Here is a 9,609-nt window from a genome sequence, read left to right as displayed (position 1 = left end):
CTAGACTGAGCAGTCAAAACAACTCTAGAATGCGGAGGTTGACGCACGTCAAAACAAGTCAACTCTGATTGTTAGTGAACGTCTTGAACGTCAACAGGAGCATCAGCAAGTGGCCTAACGTCCAAATGCGGCTGAAAAACCACACGAGACCGCATCGAGTGTGGTTCTAAACAACCTGACTGACGTGACTAAGCTACGCCAACGTCAACAGTAAGCACAAAGGAACGTTAGGTTGGCTGAAAGCCAGGATATCGATGAGATAAACGGCTAGACTCAACGGACTAATCGGCAGAATAGTCTTCCATAAGGGAGGCAAGCATATACTGCATGTCTTGCCATACAACCCATTAAGGATCAACGGAAATGGTTGTGGTAAGAGACGAGGGTAACGTCTGTGACCGCAACACTTTGCCTACAAAAAAAAAAAAATTTGTTGTGAAAAAACTCCAGTTTAGCAACAGCGAGTAAGTACGTCTTGTCGATAGCTCGACAGAGAGAAAATTGAGTCTTTGTTTACATTGAGTACTGGGTATCTGGACGACAGATGGCGCTGTTGGGCACACCCGCAACCTGTGTAGCGATCGCTGGCGAGTTTTTACCGTAGAGTTGTCTGTCGGGCAACAGAGTTGCAGCTATATAATCACCGGCTAAGTTAAATATTGAAAATTTAAAAAATCAAGAAGAAAAGAATAAGTTAGAACAGTGTGCATCAGTGTACCCTCAAGCAAAAGAACTAACCCAAGACAGTGGAAGACCATGGTACAGAGACTATGGCACTATGCAAGACTAGAGAAAAATGGTTTGATTTTGGAGTGCCCTCCTAGACGACCTGCTGACCAAAGCTAAAGAGTCCCTTCTACCCTTACTAAGAGGAAAGTGGCCACTGCACAATTACAGTGCAGTAACCCCTTGGGTGAAGAAGAATTGTTTGGTAAATTCAGTATTGTTAGGTCTATGAGGACAGGGGAGAGAGAATATATAAAGAATAGGCCAGACTATTTGGTGTGTGTGTGTAGGCAAAGGGAAATTAGACTGTAACCAGAGAGAAGGATATAATGTAGTACTGTCTGGCCAGTCAAAGGACCCCATAACTCTCTAGCAGTAGTATGTCAATGAGTGGCGGGTGCCCTTGCAAGGATTGAAACTCAGAACCATGAGAGCTAGGAGAACTAGCATTACCTATGAGCTCAGTTAACTTTCTGCATTAGGGGTTCACTAAGTTTATTACGTATTCTTTCCATCACTTTGAGATTGGTCAGCCGTGGGAAATGAATCGTATTCCTTCTTTTTATGGGGGGTTTGTAGTAGATTACCTTAGCTAACCTACTTTCACATCCTGAACAAATGACCAGCTTTCTATTCTCATGCGACAGCATGTGCTTTTTGAGGGAACCTGGCAAAGAAAAAAAACTGGGACATTTAGGGCAAGAAAATGTTTTTTCACCAGTGTGAGTTCTCATATGACTCTTAAGATTACCTGACGCGGAAAAACAGCTTGAACATTCAGGGCAAGAAAAAGGTTTTTCTCCTGTATGAGTTCTCATGTGAACCCTAAGAATACTTAATGTGGAAAAACTACTAGGACATTTAGGACAAGAAAATGGCTTTTCACCCGTGTGAGTTCTCATGTGAACCTTAAGACCACTTGACGTGGAAAAACAACTGGAACATTTAGGACAAGAAAACGGCTTTTCACCCGTGTGAGTTCTCATGTGAACCTTAAGACTACTTGACATGGAAAAACAACTTGGACATTCAGGGCAAGAAAATGGTTTTTTTCTCGTGTGAGTTCTCATGTGAGTTTTTAAATGGCTCAAGTTTGTAAATGTACTCTGGCATTCCTCACAAGAGAATTGTTTCTTATTCCTGAACATTTTAGTTTCCTTGGAGAAAAGTTCCTCTATTTCATTATTATCACAATGAGCAACTTACTTCTCTTATGATGTCCCACACATATAAAAGCTCTTTGTGGCACATCCTTAACTTGCTCTCTAACACAAGTCTTTCTTCCTCCACCTTTACCAATGACTCATACAAATATCCTGCAAAAATTCTATAGATTTCAGAAAATCTAGTTTAACCTTGATTTCTTGACATTTAAACAGTTCTTTGAAAATCTAAGGATAACTGACCTTTGATCTTCAGATATGATTTGAAAAGTTAAAGAGTGGAATCTCTCTTAGTTATGTTGGTAGATATTGATGTTTTGATAACAATTTGTTTTCCTTTTCTAATTCCAACACTTATATTCTTATTATGATAAGTCACCCAAATTATATAATTTGATCCAGTCACAGTAAAAATCATAAATCAACAATTAATAAGTACAGTAGAAGGTTTTTGGAACACAGCTATTATTTCTGTGAGTTTAATTATCCATAACAGAAGCTCTCACCATTCTTAAAACAAATAAATGTCCATTGAGTCTTTCACAAGACTATTTTTTTTACAAGTCTACTGCATTTGTTGTAATCTTGAAGAAACGCAGTTGCATTTATCATTAAGAACAATCAATATGCACCAAAACTTGACTTTTTACAGAAGGGATCCAAAGAGCTTGATATCTTGTTGGAATACTGTAATCTGAAAATAAAAGAGAAAATAAGTGTTTTTAACAGGTCACAAATTATAAAAAACAAAACCTTATTAGATATGAAAACTTGAGTGTATTGTTTTACATAAATTCCTGTCTACACTGAAAGGTATCCTCAGAAGGAAAGCAATTAAAAAAAAAAAAAGTTTATCATCAGAAAACCTGTGGCATAAATCACAGACCAGTTTAAAAAAAAAAAAACTTTGCCCAGATAATGAATATAACAGAAGAGACTATCTTTTATCGTGCCATGGAACTGGGGTTCTAATCACTTAAGGCACCAACATTTTCTCTGGGGACGAAACAGAAATGAATAATTACCTCATTTGATAAATAATATTGAGGGCAAAGATGAAATTAATTGTAATAACAGCAGCAGCATAATAAAACTGTAAAATTACAATTTAAGTAGAACAATTGTAAATTAGCAGGATAAAAAGATGATAAAAATTGTTTTGAAAAGTATTCATAAATAATTACACGAGTTTCCTTCTCCAAAAACCGTATATCTAATCTTCGGTGCCATTATATAATTACTTTCAATATCACCAGTGAACGGCAGCAATCATCACATAGGACAAAGTGTCCTGCAAGCAAATAAGCTAAGGATCTTATTTGCATATCTATACTTATTGACATTCAAGTTCCATTTTCTCCCTTAGTTTATAACTTAAAAAGACATTATAAAACAATCAAATGTTGCCCTTTTTTTCAATTTTGTCTCATTTTCTTTTCATAATTTTTCCCGGATTTTTAGGGTTTATTTTTTACTATAGTGAAAAAATTCCTAACAAGCAAAAAAATTGCTTTTAGAAAAAAAAAAACTTCATTTGATCGGTCTACATAAGGTCTACATAGGGTAGTAATTTCGGGTCTTAAAATTAATCATCAAGGGAGGAGATAGAATTTGAAAAAAAGGATTTTGACGTAGGAAAAATCTATTTCTGGGCGAGGGACCTGTGCCGCCCAGTGAATAAGCTCCTATTAGCACTTATTCTTAGGTAATTTACTGCTAAATATACCAGAGAAAAAATGTAAAGGAGTGCTAGGTTGACTAGCTCGCTCACCTATTGGTGTCGGTATAGAATTGGGCGTATAATCCAGAGGTCCCGCACCATTTAGATTCATCCACGACAAATACCCCCAATAGAGGAGAGCCGTTCAACCTCACTCGGCACCACCAACTCTGCATCCGCTCAGAACCCAACTCCTTAGCACCCAAAGTTTGGGGACTCCAAGGGAGAGGAGCTGGGAGGGTTCACTGGGCGGCACAGGTCCCTCGCCCAGAAATAGATTTTTCCTACGTCAAAATCCCTTTTCTGGGCTTGAACCTGTGCCGGCCAGTGAATATATACAAGAGAAATGTCACCAAACTTGAAAAATAAAGGAAAAAACATAAACACAAGGGAAACACAAGTTACTTTAATCAGAGTTGAGTGCCAAAAACAACTATAAAGGTACCTTAAAAAGAACATAAATCCACTTGGTAGAACAATTGACAAAAAAGGTAAGGTATAATAATGCCGTGAGTGATGATATATACAAATACTCAGGAGTCATAAAATTAACAAATATAGGAATAGTAACCAGGTGCGAAACTAACGAATACAAATAGGGTATAAATGAGGCAGGTAAGGGGGAGAGATAAAATGACAAGGAATTAACATGTGAGTTACCTGGGGGTAACTACGCTCCCTGCAGCTACCGTAGGAAATTTAAGGGCTTCCAAATGTTTAAGATAGTGTTTCTTGAACACTGACGGTGACTTCCACCCTGTGTACCTAGAAAGATCCGTAAAATTCATGTGGTGAAAAAAGTTCACCGAGGTAGCAACTGCTCTAATATCATGTGCAAGAGGAAAAGAGTCAGGGTTAGCTTGTTTAATAAAATACAAAATTTGTTGCCTGATCCCTTTAATGGTAATGGTACCGCCTTGTTCTCTAACGAATAGAGGCCCGGAGGAGTTAGAGGAGGTCCGGGATAAATAAGACTTAAGAGCAGTAACAGGGCACAGAGACGGATCTTGCGTGAGGGGAACAATTTTCCAGGAGGACCATCTGTTCTGAGGGTCTTCGTTCTTAGCTAAAAAGAATTTGTTAGGTGAAAGAAGGACCTCTCCCGAAGGAAGGAACTCAATATGACCCGGGTCTCTTGAAAAAGCTGCCAGTTCAGAAATTCTTGCCCCGGAAGCCAAACTCACAAGGAAAAGTGTTTTCCTGAGAAGGGGAATATAATCACAAGAACTGTTAATGGTATCAGACGCCAATTTGAGCACATCATTAAGGAACCAGGTAACCGGGGTAGGACGAGTAACCGGTTTCAGTCTGGCACAGGCTTTCGGAATTGAAGCTAACAAAGAGTCGGTTAAGTCTATGTTAAAACCCACTAGGAAGATCTTTTTCAAAGCAGATTTAATAGTGGTGATAGTATTGGCTGCCAGACCTGATTCTAACAAAGTTCTAAAGAAAGTGACTGTAAGGTTCAAGTTCATACAGTGTACGTCTGAGTCTATCAGAAATTTAGCCAACTTTTTAACTGCAGAATCATATTGGCGGATGGTGGAATCCCGTTTATCTGATTCTAGGAACAGGGTGTTTTGAGGATCGATATTGGCACCATGCATGGCCGCAAACTTCATGAAGTCCATAAAGTTAGGGCGCTCTGAATGTTTGAGAAAGCGTACACAACGCGTGTTTGTACTATCTGAGACAGAACCGGATTGGGTATCGGGTGAGGATGTAGTCTCAACTCTCGCAGGAGAGGGTACCAATTGCTCTTGGGCCAGTTGGGTGCGACCAAGGCTACTCGTCCCTTGAAGGATCTCAGTTTGTCTAGGACTTTCAGTAAAAGATTCACCGGGGGAAAGAGATAAATCCTTTCCCAGTTGTCCCAATTCTGTGACATGGCGTCTGTGGCGTAGGCCTGAGGGTCTAGATTGGAAGCCACATATACTCTCAATTTGTGGTTGGACTCCGTGGCGAAGAGGTCTACTTGGAGACCCGGAACCCGAGAGAGAATCCACTGGAATGACTTTTGATCGAGTGACCATTCCGACTCTAGAGGGGAGGTCCGGGACAGGGCGTCTGCAACTATGTTCCGGACTCCCGCCAGGTGGACAGCTGAAAGATGCCAACGGTTCGAGGCTGCTAGGGAGAATACGGCTACTAGAACATGGTTCAGAGGCCCTGATTTTGATCCGCCTCTGTTGAGGCAGCGGACCACCACTTCGCTGTCGAGAACCAGACGAAGGTGTTGTCTCTTGGATGGAGAGAGATGTTTCAGGGTTAGTAGAACTGCCATGGCCTCCAGCACATTGATGTGAAATTGGCGGAATAAGGGAGACCAAAGACCTTGAACTTTCCTGTGCTGAGAATAGCCTCCCCAACCTGATAGGGATGCGTCCGTGTGAATGATTAACTTCGGAGGCGGAAATCGAAGGGGAACTGACTTTGACAGATTGCTGGCCTTTGTCCAAGGTAGAAGTCTTTCCCGGAGAATGGGAGGAAGGCGGACTTTCCTGTCCCGGAGCTTCCGATTCGCCCTCGAACGCCAGACACGATTGATATCTTTCAACTTCGCTTTCAGAAGTAGATCCGTCACTGAAGCAAATTGAAGGGACCCTAGGATCCTCTCTTGGAGCCGTCTGGAACTCACTTTGTCTTTGAGAAAGCGTTTGGTGTTCATTGCAATCTCTAACCTCTTGGGTTTGGGAAGACACAGAGTGTGAGATATAAGATCCCATTGCAGGCCGAGCCATTGGAACTTTGATTTCGGAAGAAGACGGGACTTCTTGAAGTTGATCTGAAAGCCTAGAGATTGAAGGTATTGGATAACTTTGTGAGTGGCTTTTAGGCAATTTTGGGAGGTGTCTGACCAAATGAGCCAGTCGTCCAGATAGGCTACAACTTGAATCCCTTGATTTCTGAGTTCCTGAACAGCAACTTCTGCTAACTTTGTGAAGATCCTTGGGGCGATGTTGAGCCCGAAAGGCATCACCTTGAAGGAGTAATTTTTGTTTCCTAGGCGGAAGCCTAGATACGGACGGAAGTGTCTCGCTATCGGAACGTGATAATATGCGTCTGTAAGATCGATAGAGGTGGTGACGGCCCCACGGGGAAGTAAGGTCCGCACCTGCGAGACGGTAAGCATTCGAAACTTGTCGCATTGAATGGACAAGTTGAGAAGGGATAGGTCTAGAATCACTCTTCTCTTGTCCGAATCCTTCTTCGGGACACTGAACAGCCGACCCTGAAACTTCAGGTGTTTCGTTTCTTGTATGGCGTTCTTTTGTAACAGGTCCTGGACAAACTCGACTAGGTCCGGAGTGGAATGCTGATGAAATCTGTTCGGTGGAGGAGGTCCTTGAATCCAACTCCACCCCAGTCCCTTGGAGATAATACTGAAAGCCCAGGGACTGAACCTCCATTTGTTGCGGAAGGCATAAAGCCTCCCCCCTACCCGCTGCACCTCAGTATTGGCTTGAGGAGTTGCCTCCACGTCCGCCTCGGAAGTTCTTTCCTTTGCGAAAGAATCTACCCCTACCTTTGTTCTGGTATGAACCACGGTGGTAGCCTCTACCTCTGTTATAACCCTGGGAAGAGCCTTGAGCTTCATAAGATTGGTTAAAGGCTGGAGAGGTGGTGGAGGCACCGGGAAGCTGGCTCTTAGGGAACAGAACGGTGACGTAGTCGTCCGAGGAAGGAGCCTGAGAGGTGGAAGGCTGTGCAGGAACAGCAGGAGATGGTGGGAGAGGCTGCCGGAAACCGGACGAGCTACATTGCTGTTGCCGGAACTGAGTGGAGGTATACGGGCGGAGCTTCTTCCTACCACGGGCTTGGTAACTTGCGGGATCATATTTCCGCTTAGGAGTCAAACCCCAACGGGCTTTAAGGCTCTGATTAACTCTTGTAGCTTCTGTCAAGACTTCCTCCACAAGCTCCTCAGGGAAAAGATTTGGACCCCAACAAGAGGACCGGATAAGTTTATTCGGTTCGTGCCTAATAGTCGCCTCAGCCAGGACGTGTTTGCGGCACCTACGTTTAGCAAGAGCAAAGTCATATAAGTCAAAGTACAAAGACTGCAAAGTAGCCTTATTGAGAGACTTAAAGATACTCTCAGTATCATAAGTTAAGGCTATCGACTCCATAGAAGTGGCCAAGTTCAAGGTTCGACCAACACGTAGGCGGGAATCATACTCCTGTTTAATAAGGGATTCCGGGAGACGGGGAAGCCGTTCACTAAAAATTACTGACGCACAGTCCGCTGTCAGCTTGCCGGAAGTAAAGGTGGTATGGACATTGTCCCAACACTCATTATCAGAAGGAAGAAGGAGGGAGATCGGATCTACCTCTCGGATGGGAGGCAAGGGCTTCTCCTCCAGAGCGTATTGAAAGGCAAGCTCTGCAATCTTAGTGACGCATGGAGTCACGGTATTCTTGTCCATTAGGAACATTGTAAAAGAACTTTTATGAGGCGTCAACATGGTATTGGTGCAACCTATGTCATTTAAAAACCTAGCCCAAACAGATTGGGCTTGTTCTTTTGGGAAAATGACGGTCTCTTTAGGGACCTTATCCAGCCGAACCAGAGCTTCCTCGGTAAGCCTGGCATAACCATGAAACGGAAATGCGAGACCAGGAGGAAAGAATTCAAAGTCCTCTAGTGGACGAGTACCAAGACCTTCCAACGTTAACATCCCGTCTGAGAACGGGGAATGAAGAGCCATGCGCCAAGGGTTATTCTTGGTAAACGGAGGAAGCTTAGAGGCATCCGGGATGAGAGAGCTCTGAACTTGCTCCGGAGCACCATGCTCTAATGCCCCAAGTCTCTGACCAATGTTAGAAAACATCGTGTCCATCTTGGCCTGCATTTCTGACACAATCTTAGCTTGCATCTCCGACACAATGCGAAGCATGGCTGATTCGGAAAGGCCCGGGTTAGGAGCAGAAGTGGCGGATTGTACTCCCGGGTCGTGAGACTTAGAGGAGGAGCCGGAAGCCTTAGATGATGGGTTTATTTTCGTTTTAGAACCATGGGAAGCCTTGTGGGGCTTACGAGCTTTTGGCAAAGTCCTAGATTTAGATTTATCTTTGGGGGGAACCGGGTGTGATCGGTGAGACGAATCGCGGTCCCCAGAAAAACCATGAAAAGAAGAGAGATCAGATGAAGAAGAAAGAGCGGGGCTGGGGATAGGAATCTCAGCGCCGGTAACACCTGCCTCACTTACCACCCTACCTGCATCCGGATCATCCAACAACATGGGTTCCACATCCAAGTTCAAGGAGGCAACATTGTCTTCCAGATCTCCGGGGGCATCAGACGTATCTTGATCTTGATCCTGATCGATGAATCCAGCAATAGTGGCATCAATGTCGGCAATGATGGGTGCCGCAACAGCTCTAGCCACAGCGGCTGAAGACTTAGCATTAGGGTAAATCATTGCACAGTAGTCTTCAGAGAGGACGTAAGGCTGTTTTGATTTCACATTTCGGGCAAATCCCCCAACCCACACTTTCAGGGTGGCCCGAGCCGCAGTCTTCTGCTCCGGGGATGCCTGAAATAATATTGGGAATTAAAGAAAGGAAAAGTCCAGGAGGTCCTTTAAAGACCATAGAAATCTTACTAAATAGTGTAGTAAGAATAATTAGAAAAGTCAACATAGGCAACGGGACTCACTGAATCAGATCCAAGGGTGGTAATGAGGTCAATACAGACCATACAATTATCAGGATGCCAGACTACGATATCTTCCAATTGTACTCCGCAGAGAGCGTGAGACCTACACACCGTATGGCCACAAGGCTGGTGAAGAACTGCCGCACAGGCCGTCGTCTGGCAATGAACCATCTGTAATAAGAATAGTATATGAGAAACTGTAATTCTCTTAAGTAGGGGCGGGTCCGGAGGACCCGGGCCTAAACATAAGTCTAACTTAAGACTAGAGCTTAACTATAATACTCTTAAGTAGGGGCGGGTCCGGAGGACCCGGGCCTAAACATAAGTCTAACTTAAGACTA

At 43.4% G+C, this 9,609-nt stretch overlaps 1 long non-coding RNA gene across 1 annotated transcript in view; it reads right to left on the bottom strand.

Moving 5' to 3' along the window:
* Nucleotides 1-618: 618 nt before the first annotated feature.
* Nucleotides 619-9,609, bottom strand: part of LOC137619242 (uncharacterized) — a 57,502-nt gene continuing 48,511 nt past the window's right edge. Inside the window, exon 3 of the long non-coding RNA XR_011039870.1 lies at nucleotides 619-2,583. This is a non-coding gene — a long non-coding RNA (uncharacterized lncRNA). The remainder of the gene's footprint in view (nucleotides 2,584-9,609) is intronic.

This window comes from Palaemon carinicauda, chromosome 25 (assembly GCF_036898095.1).
Source record: "Palaemon carinicauda isolate YSFRI2023 chromosome 25, ASM3689809v2, whole genome shotgun sequence".
NCBI classification, from domain to species: Eukaryota; Metazoa; Arthropoda; class Malacostraca; order Decapoda; family Palaemonidae; genus Palaemon; species Palaemon carinicauda.
Note: the sequence above shows the minus strand (reverse complement) of the source record. Positions and strands in the feature narration are given on the sequence as shown.